The sequence below is a fragment of the Aptenodytes patagonicus genome, chromosome 6, assembly GCF_965638725.1.
Source record: "Aptenodytes patagonicus chromosome 6, bAptPat1.pri.cur, whole genome shotgun sequence".
NCBI lineage: Eukaryota > Metazoa > Chordata > Aves > Sphenisciformes > Spheniscidae > Aptenodytes > Aptenodytes patagonicus.
In genome coordinates, this window is record NC_134954.1 from 53,171,067 (window position 1) to 53,198,136 (window position 27,070).

Below are 27,070 nucleotides of genomic sequence, written 5' to 3' on the forward strand. Positions count from 1 at the left end.
ATGGCCCTTTTCTGGACCCGCTCCAACAGCTCCGTGTCTTTCTTATGCTGAGGGCTCCAGAGCTGGACGCAGTACTCCAGGTGGGGTCTCACCAGAGCAGAGTAGAGGGGCAGAATCACCTCCCTCAACCTGCTGGCCACTCTGCTTTGGATGCAGCCCAGGATATGGTTGGCCTTCTGGGCTGCGAGCGCACATTGCTGGCTCATGTCCAGCTTTTCATCCACCAGTACCCCCAAGTCCTTCTCGGCAGGGCTGCTCTCAATCCCTTCATCCCCCAGCCTGTATTGATACCGGGGGTTGCCCCGACCCAGGTGCAGGACCTTGCACTTGGCCTTGTTAAACCTCATGAGGTTCACACATTTATATTATGGCTTATTCTATACTAACTTTCCCATGGAGACAAAACCTAAAAATCAGTTTTACTGCTGTGAACAGATTCATCAAAGTCTCCTGTTGAGGTAACGCCATAATAATAATGACAATATCCTGTCCCCAGCAGAAAGGCTCATATCCTGAAAACGCTAACACTGATGCACACCTTCACTACTAGAATTAGTTCCTCTGAAGCCAGGCCCAACACTAAGGGTTGGGGGAAAACGGAAAGTATCAGAAAACCACATTGATATTAATATCGTTTAGAGAAATATGATTAAAATGGAAATGTATAATAGAATTTTAAAATCCTCTCTTTAGAAAGGACTGTCTTAATTATTTCGATTATTAAAAGGCCCTATGAAGTAAAAGGCTATAGGCAGAGAGAAATACACATTTCTCTTCATTTGCAGAAGATACAATAAATTTTAAAAGTCCAGCACTCACTTTATCTACACAATACTTGAATTAACTCATGAAGCAGTTTTAATTCAGAGATAATTGAGAGCCATACACTTTCTACAAACACACAGTAGCATGTAGGAATACTTAAGCTAATCTTCGATGAAAAATTCTTATGTTAGGTTCTTCAATAAAATAAGCACAAGAATAACTTTTGCTTTCATGGAAAGTATCAATTCCACATGCAGCTGCTCAGCACTGTCTAAATTAAATGAATATGAGACTGGTAGGTGGACAGAGGCAAACTGAAGATAATCAGCAGAATTTATATTTTCAAATAATGTACAAAACACATAAATCACTTCAAAGAGGCCCATAAAATTATTGGGTTTTTTCAAAAACATTTAAATTATAATATAGCAAAAAGCAAAGAAACATGACTTGTGGACCATAAGTTACAGTTCATTGTTTGCTTTCACAAGGTAGAATGGCAGGAAATTATCTCCCTCTCATCACACATTTCATTTTTGATTAGGTGATTTTGCATTATCTGTAACTTCAAAAAGCAGCTACAAAAATATGAGGTGCCAATTCTTCTCTGAAGATGCAATTTTCTAGAAGAAAACTGTCTACAACACCACATACAGCAAAACAAGATTTTCAGTTTTTACCGCAAACACTCACTCATGCCAACAATCTATGTGAAGTCTATTATGAAGCCACTGCATAATGATGGATCATGTGAGGCCTCGTAGGACGGGAACAATATTCTTTAAAATATGTTATTATTTAATGATTTATCCCTTTTTATTACTGTCAACCAATAACACGTATGTGTTCAAAACAAATTACTGTTCTTTCATCATTATGTTGACATAATTTTGTTCAGCACAATCCACGGTACAAAAAGGGCAACATTATTTACACAGAACCATAAATCCTTATTTTTATTTCTAAAATACATAGTAGAGGTTAACTACACTTATCATACTTCTTTGCATTCTGTGTGTGTCTCTGCTATTAGGACTTGATCTGGAAAGTTTATGCAGATACAAAACACCTTAGGTAGCTGTTTTGGTATATGAAGTCTTAGCTTTATGCGTTTCGTGTATTTATTTTTTAGAGAAAAAGTCTGGTCTTTAACTAGAGGTCTCTAGTTACTATGTTTCAAAATAAAGCCTTGCAGGGTAGGATGCGAGCAGGCAGGCTACACAGCTGCTGTGTGACCTGTGATGAGAAGGTGCCTGTACCACCTGACAGTGCCAGCAAAGGGCTAATGTCCTCATTACACTCATCCTTCTTTCTCTTTCCCCCATGGCTGCAGACAGCCAAGACTAGGATAACAGTTTAAACATACAGAGAATTTGCAACATCGGCCTTGTGAGGGATGAATTTCCCAGTCATCTCTGCTGAAGTGTTAAATTCAGATGTTTAATGATAACATTCTAAACATCATCATTACTTACTTCACTGGAGCTCAATGCACACAGGGGAAGAGAGTCAATCATATTATGAAGAGCTACATGATGTATTGCTCCTCTTACACAAGAAACAGCAGCAGCTTGTGCCACTATTCAAGAAAGAGTCGAGTCCCCAAACACTAGCTGTGAACCTGGGCCCACAGAAAGGAGGCTGAGCCCATCAGAGTTCATCCTTGTAATGAAACACCATGGTAGGAGAGGGTTCAAGGGGACCAAGGAGCTGAGAGCGCAACACCCGATTACCTTTCTAGTTTTATTTGTGGATGATGAAAATAGTCAGAAGTAAATGTTTCATGTCCTGTCATGCATTGCATCACTGAAGAGGAGGCAAAGTTTGTACTTCACGTAGAACCAAAGGGACACCACCAGTAATCCTGCCTGCAACTGCACTTTTCTTATCCTTTTAAAGAACTTACGGCAAACCTGTGGATAAGAAGTGCTCTACTGCTGTCAAGTGTAAGTAAGATGGCATCCAGCCATATTTCTAACATCTAGTAAAACCAGAACTATGGCAAATTAACTTAGTATCCATCAGAAAAATGTGCTTATCGTCCATACTCAATGGGAAAAAAAAAGTCAATGACATCACAAGAAGTGCCTATGCTTTTTTTTTTTTGAAGGTATCAAAAAGTTTCTTCTAGATTACTGGCATTTGAACAAGAGAAACTATTGAAGTAGCGCACAAATTCAATAAAATGATCTCACTAGAGTTGCCAATGTGCATAAGGGGTTTTATCTTTAAAAATAGCCTAGTATTTAGTTGTATAAGCTCCAAATGGTGTTTAATGGGTGAAAACGCTTAAAGATTTCTGAAAGATGTTCCTACTTCTTGGCCATTAGCATGCCGCACCAGGATACTTTAAATCTTCTTTCAGTTCTGGGTACTCAAGATCACAGCCCTCCTTATTTCTAAAAGGGAGGGATTTCCACCTATGTGGAAGAGAAGCATCCCAATAAAAACTATAAAGCACAGCCACTAATGGGCCCTCTTCAGGAAGTGTCATGACCAGACAACTGTAACTGCACCTGAGTTAGAAGTTAGTCAGGCTTTTTTTTTATTCAATTATTTCTTCACTAATACTGGAATTTTAGGGCAACAGAAACTTTTTTGTGAATTTAGGTCATACTAGCTAACAGTTTCAGCTGAAATAACATGAAAAAACTTCAGAGATGTTGAAACAATTCATTCTGGCATCTCAAAAACAAAACATTTTGATTTTGTCACAAGGGGACTCCTTTCCCAAACAGAGGAGGTAGTGCTGCCACCCCTGATATCCAAAAACTCAGCTGATTAGTCCATGTTCTTAGGTTGTGAAAGATGTAGCTTCAAACACCTCCTTTAACTGATTTGGTACAGGGACTTGAACCCAAACATCACGCTTCTCAGGAGAGTAACCTAACTGCTGGGCTAGAAAATGTACTTGGGTAGGTTTCTCTCAGCCTCATTTGTTGAAAGTGTCCCACTTTGCATAAAGTAGTTAAATATTCATTGAAACAGAGATTGAAAGCCAGGTGCTGGCCCCCTTTTCCTCTGACTGCTCAAATTACCGGGATCTCAAGTCATTCACATGCTCTCTGTTTCTGTGGCCTACTTACTATTTAACGTACATTCCACTGATGGGAGAAAGGGGAGAAGGAGAAAATGCTTTCTTCTCTGAACTTCTGTATCTGCCTTGGGCATAGCCCAGGCCGGTGAAAATATGGGTCGGTGAGCTTTGAGCCTTACCTTTGGAAGGACAGTAGTATGGAAGGTAAGAAATTATCACCCATTTCCAACATGTAGAGTAGTTAAAAACAAAGTAGTTTAATGATAAGAAATAGTATTATTTAAAGGAGAAAGTGAGACATCTGCATCTATTTGTATCCAGCGTTTATCCCTATTGGCACAATTAATAAAAGCTATGCATAAATCACATGAAATTCATTAAATCCACTGGCTCAGGCTGCTGACTAATTGGTAAATACACACTTGATAAAAATGTAAAAGGTATGCCAACTCCACATTTTAAAACTGGTTTCTAGCTAAGATGTCTCTGCTTCCCGGTTGCTTTTCCAACAGAGCTCGATTTTCACCATTATTGGTCTTAGGGAAACAATAATGTCCAGAACAGTGCCAGAAGATCTTAGGCCCTAGAGTAGGAAAACAAAAAGCAGCTCTATTGAGCTTACAGAGACTAAGGAGTTAGCTATCCTGTGTGTAGGGCGATTTTCTAATGTACCTGTGAATCTAAGGTCTACTGATGCCAGCTGTGCACATTTCAGTTAACTCTTTCAGGCACTCAACTCCTTTACAAATGTGGCCTTTAGCACTTGCTTCTTCAATGTTGCCTTCAACTAGTCCGACGTGAAGGTATCATTGCTCAGCGAAACTTTGATCAAGTCAAATCTGGCAATTCTGATAAATTTAAAGGTCCAGGAACTATGCAGGCCTGTGCAGACAGACAGTCTGACACTGTCAGAATTAGACACAAATAAAAACTAATTATGAAAAACATGACGAGTGTGAGAGTGGCTGAGGCTGGAGCCATCTACCCTAACACTTCTCTAAAGGTCAAAGAAGACCCATCTCCACTCATTTGGACAGGGTGAAGCCTCTGTACTCCCCAGCCCAGCACACCCTCCTTTTCAGAGGGGGCCAGCACCCAGCCAGCCACAGATTTTTATAGATAGGGAGCTCAGCAAAAGACTTTAATACTTACAGTGCCTTTTAACAAATCCATGATAAGCCTTATCTGAAGGGTCTCTTTTTGCCACCATCACTGATGGCTCTGATTGTGGAAGGCCTTCCTGACATCAAACAATCCCAGATGCAGAGAGGCCTTGGGAGCTAGCCCAGCGCTTTGTCTGGGCCTGACCTCAAGTTTTCTGTATTTACATATTTCCAAAACATGATTTAGAACAGATGTCTCTGGACACCGGAGCTCTTCTCCAGGGCTGGAGTAGAAAATCACAGCAAAAGAGGAAGATACAGAGCAGCTCAATTTACATTACATGAGGATATTGATCTGCATAACAAGGAGAGGGCGGAATCCATCCATTTCCAATTTTAATTTAATTAGACTCACAGTCAAACATCAGTGCTGGTTTCCCTCTATTAAGGCTCAAGCAAAATGCTTGGTTTGATTGTGAACAGCCTTCTAACTAAGTGGAGTATTTTGGGTTAGGGATGGTTTAGGACCATCTCTGCTTGTATTCTCTATTTCTGCCATCAACTTTGACAGTGCCTGAACAACATATTCAAAGCACTTGCCTCAAACCACACTTATGGTGTGCATGTTTGAAACAAAGGATGAAATAATGTTGACAAACAGTATTATGAAATTGATATAGATTTAATAGCGGCTTAATGAAAGAAATGGGAATATGAAACTCCCTTCTTCTCTAGACAATGTGTGGTGAAATAAGCTGTCCGCAATGGAGGAAAAAAGCTCAAAAAGAAACATTTGGAAACAATACAATGACATATGGTCCCATATGTTGAATCTATAATGCTTCCTAATTCCTTCAGGGTAAAATTCACCCTTCTCCTGAACAAATTCCAAGTAACTGGGATTTGCCTGTGAGGACTGAAGGAAGGAATAAAATCTGCCCTCCATACACAGACAGGGGACATGGCTATGAAGCAGCTTCTCTGCAGTTGCCATTTTACCCCTGGATTGGAGCAGCACTGGTATTGTTTTTTGATCCTTTTCTGGGTATTTATAATTGCTGATCCACAGGCTCATCCTCGCCTCTTCCCCCTGGTCAAGTCTGCTCAGGGAATGCTTTCCCTGTAGGGTGCTCCACGGTAAAGAGGGCATGTTCTCAGCTTTCTGAATCATGGTAGGACAGCAGAATAGCTAGAGTTGCTTTAAAAGTTTCGAATATAGAAAGCTGCATGTTGGTGCTGATAAGGCATGCCCAGGGCTCCAGGGCAATTATGTTCTACAGCAGTTTTAGGTGATGCCTTTACAACCCTTAGTTTTTTGAGATACATGATTTCCACTCATAATTCCTGGTTCTATGCAGTTCACCAATCCCTGGATGAGGGAGTGGGAGAGGAAAAGGCCTGCAAAATCTAGCAACAGTTTTTATGCTCTTACAGAGCAGATTTTGTAAGTGTGCTGAACACAAGTGGTTAAACATCTATCCAGCAATGAGAGTGTCTCATATCTAAATGTTCTGAATTAAACTGTGATATAATAATAATTATTGGAATTTTGGCACATTTTGGGTGGCTACATTACTCACAGGATCAACTCAAGGCACAGGCAACTGCCTAGGTTAACAAATTACTGGAGATACTGAAGTGGCCACGGTTCTGTTGAGTCCTTACAGCTCTGGAAAGCCAGGCTACCTAGAGCTAAGGTACACACTTGCAGTTTTCATCATTGACCCTTATGGATGTAACATTGCACTGCAATACCTCTGTTCGCACATGAAAGGGAAACTTTTCTCACAATCCTTATTCTTATACTCCTTATTGATGGCATGTTACAAACTTCAGATGCTCCAAAGATGATGTATACTGCTATTTGCCTGGTCATTAACGTGCAGCTCAACGGCCATTTTATAGGTAATTTAAACTGTTTTTTAATTTGCTTATTTGTCACCATCTCTAGTCTGTTTCAGGTGCCAGTAATTAGTTGTATTCATAGATCTAATTTCTTTGTATATGAGTAGTTTTGAAATTATACATTACTAAGAAGTTATGTATTTGAATTCTTGTTCATATTTTTTAAAATTTGTGTTAAGTACCATGCCCTCACCAGCCTGTCTGTTAGGAAGAGGCACCTTTGCATTTTGTAAATGGGTATCTCTACAGCCCACTAGGACTATCTTTACACATTCAGCCAAATTCAGCAGACTGTGTCCTCTGCCGCTGATTCTCCTCCTTCTGTTTTGACCAGAGCATTCAACTGAGCTGGCTGATATATAACTCAGATTAAAAAAAGAAAAGATGATTTTGTGTTTTACCCAGATGTGTTGGTAGTAACAGGAATGACCTGTGAACGTTGGAGGGAGTAGCACTGCAGTAACTGGCACCTCCATTGAAAAATGACCTATGAGATGATGTCTAGATTCTTCAGTTCAGCTGAAGTCCATCAACAGGGAGGGGGATTCAAAAGGTATGTTCATGACTGGTATCAGAGAAAGATAAAGTGTACCAGATATGAAATTAGATCAATCAACTCACTAAAAAAGTTCATTTAGCAGAAATCTTGCTGTGAAATGGGAATAAAGGCAGAAAAGCCTTTGTCCCCAATTTGGTAGGTCAAGGGAACTAAGGCAATATGCTGAAATCAAACCAAAATTTTTAGGTTTTTTATTAAAAAATGATAGTGGTTAATAAAGAGATCTTTTAAGCCCATAGGCAGAGATTAAGAAGTACTTGACTTTGCTTCTCCAGCTGGAGGACAGGGACAAGGGTTATCCAGACAAAAACTTTTAAAGACAAGGAAGGATGCAAAGAAAGTATTTAGGCCCAGAACCACAATAAAGTCCCAGAATAAACTTCTGCCCTGTAAGTTTCTAGAAGGCACTAAGCTAACCTTAATGCTGATCCAAGCTGAGTTTTATTATCTGATAGATACAGAGCCAACAGTACGTCCTAAACATATCCACACAGGTACTATACACACTATGCTACAGGAATGAAAAGTCTTCCCTCTGTGGGAAATCATCCTGTCTTGAAGGGAAAAGATGATTATCCCTCTTCCAGTCACCACCACTTGCTCTTCCCCAGCTCTGAAAAGGGCAATGAAGGCTTTTCCATGGCTACTAGAAACCATTTCAAAAGCTAAATTAAAGATGAGGCTGAGGAGGAAATGGTATGGGGAGGGAAGGAATGATAACTCCTGTATATTTACTCATTGTGTTGGTTATTTGCCTCTCTTTGGTTCTTGTCTCTGTAGGTCAAAACGCTTACCGACAGACACTCTCTCTGTTTATTCGGTGTCTATGACACCTCTATCAGAACATGAAGCAGCATCAGCAGTGTGTCAGCCTGTGCTGGTGATAAGAGTGATGCCTGCCAGTCTCCCCCCACTGTAATGTTTACACTACTTTTTTGTTTTAAAAAAATATGTGAACTTGACACTAGCTGCATTAGACCATCACCAATACTTGGAAAAGTCATCTCTCTTCTTGTTTAATATTTGGAAATACTTAAAGAGTTTGAGGAAAATATTTTCATGGAACGTTTGATGTAAAAAATGCTCCAAGGCAGATAGATTTTTTCAGTTAACATTTCAAAATTGCTTCAAGACTGGATGATGGATCTGATGAAATACTTCTATGTTTTAATCTTCCAGCTGGAAAATGAAACTCTATTTAATATTTAAAAGGTCTTTTACAAAATACACAGAACTATTAAAAACACTACCTGGGCTATTCTGCAGGAAAGGGAACAGAAACAAACACGCCTGGAATACAAGGCCCTGCAGCCACTCAGCAGTCCACAAAACAACTTTGGTGAGCGTAACCACATCCTTCCTTCCCAGGGAGGCCGTTCCCCACAAAGAGCACAGAGCCAACGCACTGTTGCCAGATATTTGAAATGACGATTGGGGAAAAAAAGCACCAACTCACCCAGGACAAAGCTCAGCTTCTTCTAGATGGACTGAGGCTGGTACTTGTGTGAAATCATCCTTAGACTGACTGTAAAGAAGAGGCACAGTATGCAATTACTGCATCTACCTAATATTTCCTGGAAGAGGACAAGAAGCAGATGGGCCTATATCCCCACTCATCATCTGGCTGATTGGCTAAATTGGCTTTACATACAGCTGGGAATGTTTTATAGCACTCTCCTTCACATTATTTCTCTATAGTGACCGCATTTTTCCTCTTACATCAAATTTCCTCCTACATTGAGAGGGCAGCTCCTGGATAACTTTGCTCCACTTATGTGTGGAACAACTGGCACCTGCTTAATGTGTTGCTGCACTGTTTGCTCTAGAATGGAGTAGCACTTTAAAAGTGGATGGAAGGTTGCAGAAGAACCATGATTTGTTGATCCACTGACAAAACAACTTTGTCCTGACCACTCTGATCTGGCAGAAGGGAACACAGCAGCAACAGTGGAAGTTTATTCAATCTTCAGAGTGTTTTACTGCCTTCTACAGTAGAATCACTACCACCTTAAGCTGGAAGATGGTCCACTGATCAGATCCTGTTTTCTCAACCTGTGGAGGGCAAGATTTGCTGTACAGTGATGACTACTTGCTGTAGTTACTGTAGAAACACACAGGAACCATAGACCTACAGGAAAGAATTAGAGTTTGAGTAGTGCACAAGACTGAGATACAACATTTTAGACTTCCCTCTCCACTCTGGCAGGCTCAGCTGTGTCTCAGACAGCTTTGGTGTACACATACCCTTCAGGGCACAAAAGGAGAAAAATCATTCTTTCTGTTATTCTCAGGTCTTTTTCAGCCTGCTACAGCAAATGATGCAGTTTATTCTCTCACTTACAAGACTCTGCAGTACTAGCAAAATTTGTTTTAAGCTCTCCGTGTTTATTTTTCTCATATTTCAAAGGTAACTCTTCACTGCAAGCTCACTCCTCCTCTGCTAGAAGTGTATCCCCTACCCTTTAATATTTATAACAAAGACTTAATGGAGAACCAAAGGTCTACAGTCTTAGAGATCATGATGCACTAAATGTATCTCATATGTCTTGCTAGGGCTAATTTGTCTGCATGGAGTGTTAGGTTGACACTGCACTAAAGCTTCTAGTTCGATTGCATCCAGAGCCAGTTTTTCGAGTACTTGCTACTCTGCTGGGAGCACACATCCCAAGGTACTTTCACCTATAAATTCCCTAACAGTGGAATACAGAAATCTAGTCTAGCCCGAAGACATGACAAACTTATGACTCATCTTGACCACTCTTGTCTAAAGTTTTCTATGAAGCAGATGACAACATTTTCTTCACCTACTGTTGCAATCTGCATAAGAGAGTTGATCAAAATCCAACGGGGTTCCCATGAATCGATCTATTTTAGGGCCTAGCACTGTTGCAGGCACACATGCTTAGGCAAGTTGGAAACCATCTGTGTTTCAGCTTCTTGGATAATGAAAGGGAATTTCCATCTTAAAAGCTGGTAGTAGAGGTGGTGGTAGTTTTCAGTTTTAGAGTCATCTGAGATGCTTTGACAGAAAGGGATACTGCAGTGATACTGCAAAGTACTACGAAAACAGAATTTGGCCTAGCACATGAACTCAGTGTCACAGTTAGAATCTGTGGTTGAAAACTGTTAATTCTTAATTTCTTTAAGAATCAGATCTTAACTTTGCAATGACTTCTTTTTCATCTGCATGCAAGATTTTAAAAACAGGACTGGTGTTTCCTTTAATTAGTATTTGATACAGTATTAATATTCCTATTTATCTTCTACATGCCATATGGATTAAATTCTCATTACTTTTGATCTTAATACTTTTAAAATATGTAAATCAGCAGACAGATACCCTCTTTAAAGCAGTGTTTGCACACCACATCTATTATTGCCTTGGGCAATAGGAAAATATCTGCATTGCTAAAATTCCAGAATTGTGAGGAAATCTTGAAAAATCAGATATGAAACTGATCACTCTAGACGAATTATATAAGGACCAAGTAAACTGCAGTTCTTTAGGTTCAGCTGTACCTAAAAATGACATTAAAAGTGGCCAAAGACCATTACAGAACAGGTACTTAAAAGAGATCAGCTAAGTTAATTTCTGGAAGGAGAAGAATGTTTTCACAGGTTGAGCTCATTCCAGATGCAATGCCTTAGAAGAATACTATACTTTTTTGAAAAACTTACCTTTAATCTCAGACATTAAAAATATAATGATTTGTTTTCAAGTTTACAGAAGATACTGTTATCTTAATTAATCTCTTATTTTTCCAACAGTATAGCACACTGCTCACGAATAGATTTGCATGGGCATGTATTTAAATTTATCTGAATACTGTGGTTAAGCTGAGAGGAGAAACTTATGGGAAACATCAATACAAACAACAGGCAAAGAGGAATACATGGGACTGACTTCTCTGTTCACACTGTAAGTAATCTCTGATGACATGGGAAGCATTTGGGTTTAGTGTTGAATGAACATGGTTCATGAATGTTAGTCTGAAAACAAAAGCCTACCCAATCATTTTACATTTGATCTTCCTATAATATATAACAACATATTTGTAGCTAGGCCTGTTAAATCTCTCTGCCTACATTATACTGCTGAAGTGTATGCCTGAGACTTTTCAGAAGAAATTAAGAAAATATAGCTGTGAAAAACAGGGCTGACTCCTGCCATGCTCCAATTGAGAGGTGGTGGGAGGACACTGTGCAGCTGCAACCACATTGCATACCCCAGAGCATGTGTGCGGTGCCTGCATGGGGTATGCATTTCCTACCTTTCAGCCCTGGAAAATCTGTATCTGTTGAGAAAAACCACATGAAAACTAATGTTCTGGTTAAAAGAAAATAATAAATTGCTCTTCAGTATCAGAAAAGGCATTTTCAGGGAAATTGGGCACTGCTGGGTCTATTTAGCCCCTCTTATTTTTATTTTTTTCTGATCTCATCTAAAATCCACTGAGTCCGTGGGACCTTCTCCACTGTCTTGACTAAGCTCTGAGTACAGGCCAGCAGCCTGACAGCCTGATGTATTTCTAGCACTTTGCTTTTATTTTGATTATCTTAGGAACCTACAGGACTAAATACTGGTGTTTGTTCAAATGTCATCTTAGAGAAAAGAGCACTCCTCCTTAAATTTAATCATATCAGGCCGTGTTTGGCAGGGTTCATACTAAACGAAAACCTGAGCCTGAGCTCTTTAATCCTATGGTACAATGGTCATGTATAGACCATGACTTCCCTGGGTGCACACCAAGCAGAAGGTCCACAGCTTACTTCCTGAGAAGGCAATGAAAGTTTCATAAGTAAAAGAAACAGAAATTTGGCCCTTGGTCTGAACAAGTTTAGTTTAAGGCCTAGTCTACACCAGCAAATGATATCAATGCATTTATTTCTTATCATCATCTGGGTTGATAAAAGTCCTCAGCTAGAAATATTGCTATTTTTTTGACCAGAACAATTCATTCCATCTGGCAAACTGCTTTAAGAACTGCTTTACTGTGATGAGATGCCTTTCCAGCAAGGAGGTTTGCTGACATACATCTGCAGTACAGTTACATTTTCAAAGTCTTCTAACTGCAGATACAGCCTAACTGGCCAGTTCTGTGCAAGGTAGTTTCTCCAATGAGGAGACTGCTAACTCTGCTGAATTAAAGCAGGCTTTTTTTTCAGATGCTCTCCTGCATAAGACTACACTAAAAATACATTTGTTTCACAGAAATCTGCAGGCTGTAGTCATACATATACACCAAAAAGGCAGCACATCAGTGTCCTTAAAATTCCAGGAATCTGATAAGCTCCACAAATATTATTCTGAAATTCCTATGCAACTAAATTAAAATATTTTCTCATAGTTATTTGCAAAGGCATCATTAGTAGGGTATTACTTATCTAAACAGCAATTGTACATCCACAATTGTGTTTAGAATAACTAGGTGACAAAATGTCTTAGAAGTAATTTAAATTTCTCCTTTAAGTGTCTTAATGACACTGTAGGGGACAATGCAGCACTTAATTATTGCAGCTTAAATGCTTTATGTACTTACATCACAATTATTGCTCATTACTGTTTCACAACACAAATATTATATATTGTCTCTGTCTTACATGTGAAACATCAAATAGGAAAGTCTGTTCACAGCCATGCAGTTGCCTATACTGTTCAACCCAATTTACTTTTCAAGTCTTACTATAAACTTCTAATTCTAAGCAGTCACTTAGAATCCACATTTCCATCTTTTTTCACATTGAATGGTCTTATTTAGGCAACGATTGTTACGCACTTTAAACAAGATGTGTGGACAACCACTGCTACACCCTGAAGTATTGGGCTCTTCATCATCAACCTCTGCCTCTGACTGCTGGATTTGTTATATGCAGAAGGAGGAGATGTTGCATACAAGCCTGCAAAACTCTATGTTAATAAATCAAGGATCTCTTGGCTACTGAACTCACAGCTCTGTTCTCTAGTTAGTTCACAAGTATTTCATATCAAAGGGATGCAAATGTGAAGGTTTAGAAATAAAGGAGTAGCTTTCAAATTTGAGGCTAAATAAAAAGCCTGACAACCAATACCATTAATAACCTGTATCACTCTTACCCAGTCTCCCCTCCTGAAACTTAAGCACAATACTCCACAGTGGGACTCAACTTCACTTTCACCTCTGCTCCAGGTAGGAGACTTACTTTGTTCAATGATATAGCACCTACAGAAACTGCATCAGAGTATTTCATGAAAGTGACCCCATTAAAATAAATTCAAGCAGCTATTACAAGCAAAACTTTGCCTCACCTTCCGTTTTTTTCATCACTAGGATGTGGAAACCTCCTGCCTCCTTCCCTGCAATCCCATGACACATGGCACATTCACATGAAAATAATCTTGGACTATCCCACTGGAAATAGCTTCGTAAGCACCTTTGCAAGTGCCAGCTGAACTCTGTAGGCTTTGCGTGATGGTGGAGTCACACTGAATAGCTGGGTGGGCTATAACTTATTCCAGACTCCTGTGGCTGGTCAGTTCTCCTGGTAGACAAGTGCTGAAGCCAACCACTTCCTCATCTCCTCCATGACGTTATACACCCACACTGAAGCAGATAGAGGGTATAGTGATAGAATATAGACTACTTTCATGGGCAATGCAAGGGAAAAGACAGTTCTCAAAAGCTCTCACTCTCCTGACCCAGCAACACAGGCTACACATTCACATGAGAATAAGGCACAATCAGGATATCATATTAACAAAGTCTATTGTTTTCAAACAGCTGAACTGTTTTAGATTAGTGATGACTTCTTTTCCTGTGTCCTAGTAAAAAGGGGGCCTTGTTTCAGTTCTAGATCACTCCTGGCAAGTCAGCTGGGAACATGCAGAACACAATGTACACCAGATTCCAGCACACTGCTGCCTTCCTGCTCTCAGCTTTGTCATCAGCTTACATGAAAACAGGCATAGGCCCATCCCACCAAAACTTGTTTTGCTCAGTTTGTTTTTGTTTCAAAAGGTCCTTCAGGGGAAAGAATCTGGTCAAAAATCCAGCCACAATTCAAATTGTTTATATAAAACACACTTGGGGCTCCAATCTGTGGGAGCAGTATTTTTAAATGTTCGTGTTTTTTGTTTCTGATTTGTTGTTCTTACTCAATGTTCTGATGTTGGTATGAATAAAGCCAGACAAAACCCCAAGCGTTAGTTTAACAAATGGAATCCAGATACAATGGGCTAGATTTACAGACCAGCCATGCTTATTCATGGTGTAGCATGAGGATGCATGACGAAGTTGAGCATAATAGGCCCAATTTACAGTTGCCCTGAGGCCTCTTCAGAGAACACCCCTAGCACAGAAGGCCTGTTTGCTGCATGCAGAGCCAACTCTGTGTCTTTGTTCCTACTTGTCCCAGCATAGGAATCATTCTAAGGCAGGGCAGCACAAACCTGAACAAAAGCCACTAGGATAAAAGCCTGCAGTCCTTGAGAAAAAAAACAACCCTCTCTCTTCTCCTACATCCTCTCCTTTTTCCGTTTCAGTTATGTTGAACTGGAGAAACCTCTGCAGATATGAGGACATCTTCCCCTGCTACACCTTTTCAGAGGTTACAAGAGGCATTTGCCCTGCACCAACCCAGTGCCTGCAATCTTCCAGTTAGCTTGCAAAGGAAATGGTGGACACAACCTCTTTTACAGTTAGACTCAGCTCTCCTACAGATCATATGTACCAGTGATAATTTTGAGAAGAACTCAGCTAACTTTTGAGCATCAAACTTAGTAGCCAGGTTTCCAAGGCAAAATTTGAAACACTCCCCAGGAAATGATGCTCATTTAGGGAATTACCGGATGCTTTGGAAACTGTAGTTCCATTTTTCTGCCCAAAAATGGCTTTTGGAAACTCTTAATAAGCTGACCCAAAGTTCTACTGAAATGCATCCTTTAACGTTTGCTTATTACTTTGCTGGTAGTAATGTTCCTCCAGTCAATCCAAATTTACATGTCTTTACCTTTCAGTAAAAATTCAGTGTTTCCATGTTAGAGAACCCCTCCAAGCTTTCTTTGGCTCAGTTTTATCCTTCTCATCACTCCTTTAAGCGTGTTTGCTGTTCTGAGTTTGGCTTTTTCTGATTACAGTAAATGGAACTGCAAATCCAAAGGCAGCCAATGATGTTCTTATTGCTGAGAGTTCTTATTTGGAAAATTTATTTGACAATATTGAGGGAATATGCATGTCATCTGCCACTTGTTTTATTTTATTTTTTTTTAACAGAGCATAAACAAGAACACAAAAATACAGTGTCTTCCAAAGTCTTGTGTTATTTCTTTGTTAGCCACAGGCTCTAACCAGAGACCAATCTGGGACACACTTCCTCTTTCAGCAACAAGGGATAAAAGATCTTGATACCCCACTGATAAAGGCTGACCTTAAACATTGATCGTAAATTGTCTGCCAACTCAAAGAATAAATCTGGCCCTGGTTCTCAGAGACAACTATCAATTCAGCTGAAAGCTGTTTGTTTTAGAGAGTCATGCCCAGAAAGCAAGGCACATCTTGTTCTGCTTCAGATGACCCTGCGTAGTCATAGGACTTCAAGAAGAGATAACTAGCCACCACAAGAAGCTCTAGAAGAGCATGAACTTGACTTAGAACTCTTGCCAAAATTCCAGTACGTTTCGAAAGGTAGATAAGATGCAGAAAGTCATAGGTTAATGAATTCAGGCCTGACTCTAAACACCCCTAAATTAAAAAAATGTTAAGCTCTTGCTTAGGTCCAACATTGAATAAGGAGATGGACACAAACAGAGGAATAAAAATTAATGTTAGGAAATAAAACTGAAAAATTCTTCAGTCCTTTTCTGCAAAGACAAAAACTGCCTGAAAACTAACTTGACTCACTTAAAACCAAACTGTTTAATTTATGCTCTCAATGACCCCCATATAATCCACAAAGAAAATTACGGCAGAATTTAACCCAGCATGCATTAGCAGTTTAAGAGTGATTTATTTAGATCCTGTTGAGATCATCAACATTTACAAATGTAACTTCCAAAAGGCAGAGGGCATTATAGTTGTATGGCTGCACTGGATGGGACAGTGAAGTACAGAATGTAAGACTAAGTGCTAGAAGTCCAATGGAGGTAATCTCAATTTCTCCTGTCTCAGTTAACTTCTGGAATGTTGTTCTAAAGCTGAGTGAATTCCTTAACTGACTGTGCTATTTGTAGTCTTGTGTTTTACCTTGTCTCTTGTCCTGATGTGACATTATGAATAGACATACTTTGCTCTCTTTTTTTTGTTTGTTTTGGATAGCCTCCAAAATTCATAAATAAGAAATAAAAAAGGGTCACTGAAGAAAAGGTGGTATTACACAGGGGAAAATTTCCCTTATTTCATCTGGTCTGTTCTTTATCTTCAAAGATTTTGGACCAATTAACGCTCCACCCTTTCAGAGACACACACTTCCTAAGCATAATGAAAAACTATGATGCAAATAATGATGTAAAACGTTGCAAACTAATGATACATTGATACAGACAGTACTGCAAAGGAAATAGTTTGGTAAGTATTACTTACCCTTCAAAAAGATTTTGCCTTTCAAAACAGAGCATGAAGCATACCTCTCCTACAGCAATAAAGTGATGTACTCCGTTTCAAACGCTCTAAAGCTAGAATTAAACTTTTCCCTGAAAAACTTCAGCAACTAGATACAAGAAAAGCAATGCTACAGAAAGCAGTAGTATATTTCACCGCTAAGGCTACCAAGTGTTCTGTCATTATTGAAACTAAACTCTATTTTTTTTTTTATCACTTTTTCATCTCATCCTCTTCTTTCTCCTTTCTCTATCCTGCTTCTCTGCATGGGTTTTCTTCTTTGACGGTATATTCCTTCCCCACTCCGCTTTTGGCTTGTTTTTTACTCAATGTTGTCTGTTCATGTCTCTCACCCGTTTTCCCTATATGTGAAGTTCTGCATGGTTTCATCTGTCATGGACAGTGTCTTCTGCCCTACTGATATACTCTCTCTCCAAGAAAATATTAGGTTGGTTCTTCTTTTCCTTTTTCCCCACATGCCTCTTTTTTTTCTTTTTTTTTTTTTTTTGAAACAAGCAGTTAAAAGTAAGCTGAAGAAGTCAATTGCTCATCCTTGCAAGTCACACCACAAACCACTACAATTCTACAAATAAGTTACAGAATTTAAGCTGCAAAGTGACTAATACTTACTGCTTTTCTGACTGTGCATGTTTATTTTGTGGGTGGGAAGAAAAGAGGGAGTTTTGTGAATTAACAGTGATTTTCTTCAATATGTGTCAACGATTAGCTTGTGCTATGTGGTACTACCATGTAGGCAATCTTTGATTTAAAAAGTTTAAGGCTGCAAGTTGCTCATGATGATGAAATGTGATAATGAAAATCCTGCTTCATTTGCAATGCCCTGAGACGTCTCTGCCTGTGGCTTTCTGTGATGACTATGTTCTTCCCAGGGAACGTTTTAAAATACAGTGCAGTTTGCAAATAAAAATATCTAATCTACTCATGTAAAATTTCATTTTTCTAAAGCAGTTACTCTCCTTTGGATATGAAGCTGAGGAATTCACCCTTCTTGGACCCTAAATCAGTGATCAAAAGGCACAAAGCATGAGCCTTGATACAGCAAAAAGAAAACTGATATATACTATAGACTCAACTTAATAGCTGTTCTGAATACCACTGCAAGGGGCAGACCCTTATGAGGAGATTAAGAGCAGTACTACTTCCAATTTATCAGTTTCTTATGAATGTGTCCTGGTTTCGGCAGGGATAGAGTTAATTTCCTTTCTAGTAGCTGGTACAGTGTTTTGGATTTAGGATGAGAACAAAGTTGATAACACACTGATGTTTTAGTTGTTGCTAGGTAATGCTTACACTAGCCAAGGACTTTTCAGCTTCCCATGCTCTACTGACTGAGAAGGCTGGAGGTGCACAAGAAGCTGGGAGGGGGCACAGCCAAAGTGGCCAAAGGGACATTCCATACCATGTGACGTCATGCTCAGTATATAAACTGGGGAAAGCTGGCCGGGGGGGCCGCTGCTCGGGGACTGGCTGGGCATCGGTCGGCAGGTGGTGAGCAATTGTACTGTGCATCACTTGTTTTGTGTATTATTATTATTATCATATTATTATTATCATTTTATTTCAATTACTAAACTGTTTTTATCTCAACCCACGAGTTTTTCTCACTTGTGCTCTTCCAATTCTCTCCCCCATCCCACCGGGTGGGGGGAGTGAGCGAGCGGCTGTGTGGTGCTTAGTTGCCGACTGAGATTAAACCACGACAGAATGAAAAATCAATTGGAAGCACAAGAACAACAACAGATGAAAGAAATTGATGTCACTTCGTCTCTAAGTCTGATGAACAGAACATGAGGGGTGAGCCCAAACTGGAATCTTATACCTGTGCCCTTTTGGGACATTAGGGGAGACAGGATGCAGATCTGAACTTCATATATATTCACCTGTCTCTGCAAACAAATCAACAGCTCAAAGATTTTTGTTACATAAATAGCCCTTTTACCGATTTTTAACTGTAATAACTGGTTATTCTAAATTTTTAAAACTACACCCATACATGCTACTACTCAAATTAGCTCACAGTTTTTTTGTAGAGCTGCAGCAAACTTTTTTTTTTGCAGATAAGCCTTTTAAAACCCACAAGCTTACTGTTATTCATTTGATAGTCATGCTCTTTATCTTAACTAAGAATATGCAGTAAAGAACAGCATTAAAAGAATGTAGAAAAAACAATTGCACCACTTTGCTGGAGGGCATTTTTGGTGTTTGCAAATCCCAGTACTACAAAAAGAGGCTGGAACAATGTAATATTTTTTTCCTTATTCTGAATGTGACTTTTGTGTGTGTGTTGCATGAGGCAAACATAAGCACACTGGTGAGAGGGAGTCCCAAGAATAGCACTACACTTACAAAGCCACAAAGAACCAAAGGCATACTTCCTAGCCTATAGAGAAAACAACTAGCTGGAGCTGAAGGTAAAGAGCTGTTATAGCTCTCCAACCTAAATACCAGGCAATCACACATATTTCTCTATATCTGATTCCTAACAAAATGTAGGAGAGTCAGATGAGGAGGGATGTATTAAAGATGACTGAGTCATCCACGGGTATTCTTGATGCTGTTCAGCTTGTTAGCTATCTCTGCATTCTCCCCATTAGACTTAGCCCTAGAAGCTGGGCAAGCATGAGGGGATGCTTAGTAATTATATAGTTGTGTTTCCTGCCTTCTTACACTATTCATAGAATCATAAAATAGTTTGGGTTGGAAGGGACCTTTAAAGGTCACCTAGTCCATCCCCCCTGCCATGGGCAGCGATATTCATTGCTTATGCTTCTACATAAAACACTGATTTGTACAAGGTAGGACAAACCTTAAAGACAAAGAACGGGTACTAAGATATTTTTAGGAAAGAAATATTAGAATTCATGAAACTGTTCTTTCATATACATTGTTTTATGGCTAAGATACGCTTGTTGCCTGTCTGAGCACACATAGGAAAGCAGATTCTCTTTCTCCCATTGGCAGCAATAACAGTATTTCCTGTGATTTTGGTATTCTTATCTTCCCTTGGGGGAAAGGTGTTACAAGCAGGGAAGGTGGGAGTATGGCATTACTTTTCTGGTGTACTGCCAACGTCAGCCAACGCATGAACACAACTGGCTCCCAATAATTCTCTCCATACACAAGGAAGACTGGGGACAGAAATGAGCTCTGCAAGCTCGTAATTACTGCTACAAGCTAGTGTTCGCTATTGCTGTATTCAGCTTAACCATTATAATCAACTGAGGTTATCTGTGAGAGAACTGAAATATAAAATACTTCTGGTGACTAGAGAGAAGTAATGACGGAGAGCCAAGGAATACAATCATTGTCATGAGCAGAGCTAATGAATAACTGATATAAGGCAATTTCTGTCCACACAAATACTTCACAGCGAGTTCATGATTTACTGAATGGAACACCTATTTATCAAACCATATCTATGAGTAACTTGTAGTATCTAGATCTTCACATATGTGGTTGCAAATATTTTGTCCTGAGTATCTACCCTTTACTTGTCAGAGACATTTTTTTTTTCATTTACATTGATCAACCATGCAAATTATATACCATGGTTTGGGTTTCTATTAAGCTGTATATGATTTTTGGCAGTTAATCATAATCCACTAGAACAATTACCCGAACTAGAATACAGAAAAAAATCTGAACACATGCAAAGTATATAAGATTTTGAAATCTAAAATTTTTTTTCAGAAATGAATTTGTTATGGTACTTTCTGAGCTATCCCCCACCTCATGTACCATTCTGTCACCACCACATTAATTACGTTACTGCTTTTACCACCGTGTTTCTCTTATTAGTGAAGAACTGTATTAATGAATTAGTATTAATGAACTGTATTAATGTATTAGTGAAGAACTGTAAAAATGTAAATAATTCAGGAAAACATGCAGTGTCTTCTAGAAAGAAAGATCTGAAATCCAGCTATTACTACTTAACTGTGGGGAATTCAGTAGAGTGAACTCACATTTTTAAATATCAGCAAAGAACCAGAAATTATTTGGCAACATACAGCTAGCAGATGAAATCATAGCTCTATAAAAGCCAATGATTAACTGTCTTAGCCTTTTTCTTACAAAATAACCTGAAAAAACACACTATCTAAAGTTTTCTGATAGTGGGGAAAAGTTAAAAAATTCGGAATTGTCTCTTTCTTTGCAAAACAAAATATAATTTGTGAAAATATTATTATAGTTATTCTCTTAGGCGAGAACGTTGTATGCGCCCTCAAAGCTCTATACCTACTGTACTGATTCTAACGAAGTTTACTTAGATAAAATGGTGCATTGTTTTTAGAAACAGAAGAGTAATGAATTAGGAACCACACTATTTGCCTGAGTAGATCAGTCATCTGAGATACGCTGCTGGTTCAGAGCACTAGTAACTGTGGCAAAATAATAAAAATAAGGCTGCTAGAGAATACGTAGAGAAATTTCAAGCAATAACAACAGAACGGTGAAGTACTGCATGATAAAAAGCTTAACTACCAACAAAGAATTGGCAAAAAGAAGTGCTCAGACAAACCTGTATGTCATGGATAGAAAATGAAGACAGAAAGAGCAGGTGAACTGCAGCTTGGATCAGAAAGACAGTGGTAGACATTATGTGTTAAGAGGAGGAACTGAACCCCTATTAAAATTTGGGGTTTTTGGCACAACATTATTGTGTATATATTATTCAACTTTATTAAATTTCTCATTACTTACTATTATTTTTCAATATTTCAATGAGAGACATCTGCAGTCTCTTTTTATTGCAATGCAGCCATTACGAGCTGAATTTCAACTTGTTTTATATAGAACAAGTACTGAGCTGTCTCTGGAGAACTTTATTGTAGTTTATCTGTGCAGTTTACTTGCATCTTATTTTATCTCTCACCTTTGATACTAATCAGTCATGGCTGCAGGTCAAATCTTTTTGCATTGGAAACAATCACAATAACTAATCCAGAAGTAAACCAGCCTATAATGAAGCTCACTGCCTAGGGCTAAACATAGAGCTAACGTGTTTAACAAATCAAAGCTTGTATTTATCACTTGTCACTGTTTGTGTCTTTGTCTGTTGGAGGGGAAAAAACAATTAAGAAGCTGAGCAGTAAAGAAAAACTTAAGAACAGCCCCATTTCTTTTCAGATTTGTTGGTCTGTTACTTTGCCAAAAGGCAGTCTGCAAATCATGCTATCAGAGTAGCAAAAGGTTTAACAGAAAGTGTCTATGGGTGAACCAGTTCAGAATACAAACATCAGTACAAGTCTCAGCTGAAAATTTTACATTAAGGCTGAGAGAAGTTCAACTTACGTTTGCAGACAGATTTTCTGAATCCACACTGGAAGTTTATGGTGAAGAATTGAAATACTGAAACTGAGGTACTGTGTTTCTCACCCTAATGGCTAGTGAAGCTAACAGGCTCCCACGCAGCACAAATCCAGAAAGCGGAAACTCAGGCTTTCCACGGGATGGGAGGTGATGGTCCCTCGTGGGGCCTCCTGCAGGGTCCCACCACGTGCAATGCAATGCATAGTAACAGGCTTACTTGCACCAACAAAATCGATCTGCATAAATATGCATCCTCGCAACCCTGGAAAGGTGATTATCCTTTCTTATAATGACAGAAACAAATGATTGCTTTGAGACGTAGCTTTATTTTCAGCTTATTTTCTCAAGAGACATCTTAAAAAAAAAAAATCTTCTCCTTCCTATGATTTCTACTTAAATATTTGTAAGGTAAAATGAATGACTTGGAAACATGATTTCTGTTTACTAAGCCCAAAGCCCAGCATTCATCCCAGGTGTGATGTCAGTAATCCGGTGACACTCTTTTAAGGAAAAAAGAAAAAGAAGCTACTTTTTCTCCTGCTCACGCCTAGTCAGATTTTGGCTCAAAAGCCACAGAACATTACTGTAGCAGGATCCTTTCAATGGAAATTCATTATAAACATGCCACATCAGCAATTCCTCTGCCCCAGGTTTCAACTGCAACACGGCTAATAGTAATTCCTCTGCTATAGTGTGGTATGTAGTAGGAGAATACTGTGGAGATCTCATAGGCCTCGCACATAGCTACAGCATGCTCAGTACAATCAGGTCATACTATGTAACACTACCTTGGCCTTTTCAGTGTTTCCTGTAACATTCAGACTGTCCCATGATCATGCTATTTTATTTACATTTGATTTGCAAAAGAATGACCAACTCAAACCTGACCCACTAAAAAAAAAAATAAACAAACCCAAATCCTCTGGCCCCAAAAACCCTAAGCCCCAGATATGTAGGGAATTTTTCATGTCAATTTTTTATAACCAAGAGACCCAACCTGCTCACTGTTACGATTCTACTGACTACAGTCAAGTTTTTCATGATTTACATTCCTTCAATGTAAAATTAGTCTCAGTGGGGGGCTTAGAAATGATGAAACGAAACTCCTGATTAAACAACCAAAAATAATTCTAAATAGATTACAAATTCTTTCACTTAAAATCCTGAATGATAGGATTCTGAAATTAATGGCATCCATGCATCAGTATCATCCCATCTGCCAGCGATAACTAGTTGAAAGACCATGCAGCTTTTCACATTACATTATGTAGCAGTGGTTTTGTTTTTAATTTAGAAACGAAGGTTTGCTGCAATGGAATCAAACAGGAATCTGAGTTCCACAGAGAGAAACAGCTGAATGCCTCGGATTGATCTCTCTCTCACTTGCAGAAAGTTGGTTACATCTTTACTTGCATCTTTGGTTACAAGGCATCCAGACCTTGATACCACATCTTGTGTGAGATACTCCCTGTTCTTTACCATAATACCTATTACAGTCATGCTGGGATATTGACTTTCTGTGAATCAAAGGATAAAAAGTGCCCCCATTTCCAAATTACTAATGATTATTGCTTTGCCATAGCTGTTATCTTTTTTAAAACAATGTACAAATAGGAATTAAATGAGATCAGAGTTAAAATTATGCTACAATGTTAAACTACCAAGTAGAGTGAGATGGTTCCCTATATACAAGCACCTTTCACTTGCAAGTGCAAGACATTGAATCAAGACTGTACTCTAGGGCTGAGATTGAGACAGCTTAGAGTATTTTCAATAACAAAGACTGACTCAAAGAAAACTCTATTCTGAAGCAAAGACCAATCACCTAAGTATATTCTCTGTGGCTCGGGTGTTTTAACACGATTATGGTCCTGATAGAATTAAAGTTGGATCACTTCTTTAAAACTGGAGTGTATTGGGTCTGGCTGAGATGGAGATAATTTTCCCCATAGCAGCCCTCATAGTGCTGTGCTTTGTATTGGTAGCTAGAAAGGTGTTGATAACACACCAGTGTTTTGGCTACTGCTGAGCAATGCTCACACAGCATCAAGGCTGTCTCTCCAACATTCCCCCCTCATCAGTAGGCTGGGAGGTGGGCAAGATCTTGGGAGGGGACATAGCCAGGACAGCTGACCCAAACTGACCAACGGGATATTCCATACCATATGACATCTGCTCAGCAATAAAAGCAAAGGAGGAGGAGGGGAGGCATTCGTTATTATGACGTGTCTTCTGGAGCAACCACTATGTGTACTGAAGCCCTACTTCCCGGGAAGTGGCTGGACATCACCTGCTGATGGGAAGTAGAGAATAAATCTTTTGTTTTCCTTTGCTTCCATGCGCGGCCTTCGCTTTTGCTTTATTAAACTGCCTTTATCTTGACCCACAAGGTTTTTTTTCCATCTTATTTTCTCACCCCCTCTCTTGCCGAGGAGGGGAGTGATAGAGCGGTTTGGTGGGCACCTGGCATCCAGCCAAAGTCAACCCACCACATGCAGTTAAGCCCTAACAATTAATGAAGTCATCATTATTTTAAATTTCCTGTTTAGAGTGATGAACCTGTAAATACCATCTGCGTGATGACAACCACAGAGTAACTTTTTGGGAATAATGTCTCCCACGCCCACAATGCCCCTTACTAAAACTTGCCCACAGTACCATCTGAGGTGGGCAGCAGCCTTCCTCCCCATCAAGCAATAACTTAAGACAGTTCATTATCTACCTCGCCTCCAACAGTGGAAAAAACAGTGATTACCTTCACATGTTTCTCCAAACCCAACACAGCTACATTCACCAAATCACATTTTTATGATTGGCTTACCAGAAAGGAAGAGAAAAATGAGCAACATAAAAATAAAAATACATATTGCAAGGAAAACATTCAAAATGGGTCACTGACTAGTGCGAGTCCAGCTTGAAACATGCCAGACCCTTAATTTCCACTAGTTTTGAGAATATAAAAGATTAAGGAATCTAAAATCAAAGGCTATATTGCAAATGGCCTATTGACTTTTACAACTATAGTGCAAGTTTCACTACCTCAGCCTCAGATTGCGGCTACAGACACTGCAGATTGCATAATTCCAGATCTCTCAGAACCCTGGCAAATTTCTCTACCTCTCACAAAGTTTCAGCATTGCAGACAATAGTGTGAGGTGCAAGGCATAAATTGAACATCATCCGAAGACATATACTTCTCCCACAAGAGAATGTCCATGGCCAGAGACTCTTCGCGTTATTTTCTCACTTGTTCAAAATGTCTGTGTTAGCACTAAGACTTACGTCATCCTCTGGTCAATGCAGAGATACTATTAGCTTTCCTTTTACAAACATATTTCTTCTGCATCTCAGAAAATCTGTCATATTTACTTTTGAGGCAAAGTTAGATTGGTCAATTCCCTATGAAGCACTCACTTCTCATTAATAATTTCAAGCATTCTTACTATCTATCTTGTCTAAGGGAATACCACTACTTGGACTCTACAGATAATATTTATATTATTTTGATTCTTTCAGTACTACTTTATTATGACTAGAATAATTAACTTCTGGTTTAATTGTTACTATTGACTGGACTCTCTGCTCAAGCAGTGTGTCACAGTGGAGACACTGGAGGGAATCCTTGGCTTTGCTACTAGTCCTGCCCCACCACTCTGGCAGAGCCCAGGGGAATGCCTGGGCAGTGTAGAGCCAGCCCCTGTGACTCTATGCAACCATAGTGCATGCATGTACCTAACTTGCGCTGCATGCAGTTTGGCCATACTGCTCAGTCTTTCTACGACCCAGTGTAAAGGCTTTTGAAGTGAAAAAGAGGCTTTTGTTTCCGCATTAATTACAGAGCACAGTCTTCGCAGGATCTTTGTGGAAATTTCCTGGTCTATTTTTCCTTTGCCAATCTACTACCAAGAATGGGCAGCCTGTGCTATTAGACAGCTGGATAACAAGGTGTGAGTGAAGAGTCTGCCTGATTAATACAAAAATATGTAAACTCTCATCAACCATTTTTTCCCTTTTGTGTTCTGTCCCCCCTTGACTGCACTAGAGCCTCACCTATCAAGGCCTCAAGACAAATAAGCAGCCTGTCCTTCCCTTTGTACTTAAGCCTGGATACAGACTCCCTCCTTCAGCAAACATCAACACTGCTTCATAACTGGGTCATAGACCAGTGCAGAAACCTGTCACATTCCCTTCCCTGTTGGCCTCTGTGTTCCAGGTCCACAGCACTACCACCAGGCTGACAGACTAGTTCTGCCTGTAATGTAACTTAAAGAGAATTCAAAATCACTCTGTAATATTGCAGAATAATGTTTCATTATGAAAAATTACAGTCTTTGCATTGTTTGGACCACCTAGTGGACAGCTTTTTTTGTGTGAATAACAGCTTATGTAGTATAGCCCTACATTATAAAACACATGTATTTTATACGTGTTCTTATTCCAAAAAGATATTTGCTATTTCACTTGGTTTTCACAATAGGTCTAACGATATTCTCTTCTTAAAAGTATACTCCACACAATAAGACTGAATATAGATTGAGCAGTGTGTGAAAGCATCTGAATTTCTGAATGCAAGCCGTGCTTTTAAAAGCACCCAAGGAAGTTGTTATTCTTCAGCAGGTTTACTTCCTTAATAGTTACCCACTGAAGTGTGATTTATATGATCATCTATCTGAATATCTTCATGCTTAACTAGGAAATTCCTTACTTCTCTGTATTTGCATGCTTATTCATTTACACATACATGTTTCTTAAATAGTTCAGATCAATGTTGCATTTATCTCTTCTTCAAATTCTA

General features: G+C 39.2%; 1 protein-coding gene across 1 annotated transcript in view; it reads right to left on the reverse strand.

Moving 5' to 3' along the window:
• The window catches only part of MYO3B (myosin IIIB), a 200,858-nt gene that overhangs the window by 14,765 nt on the left and 159,023 nt on the right, over positions 1-27,070 (reverse strand). The window lies entirely within an intron of this gene.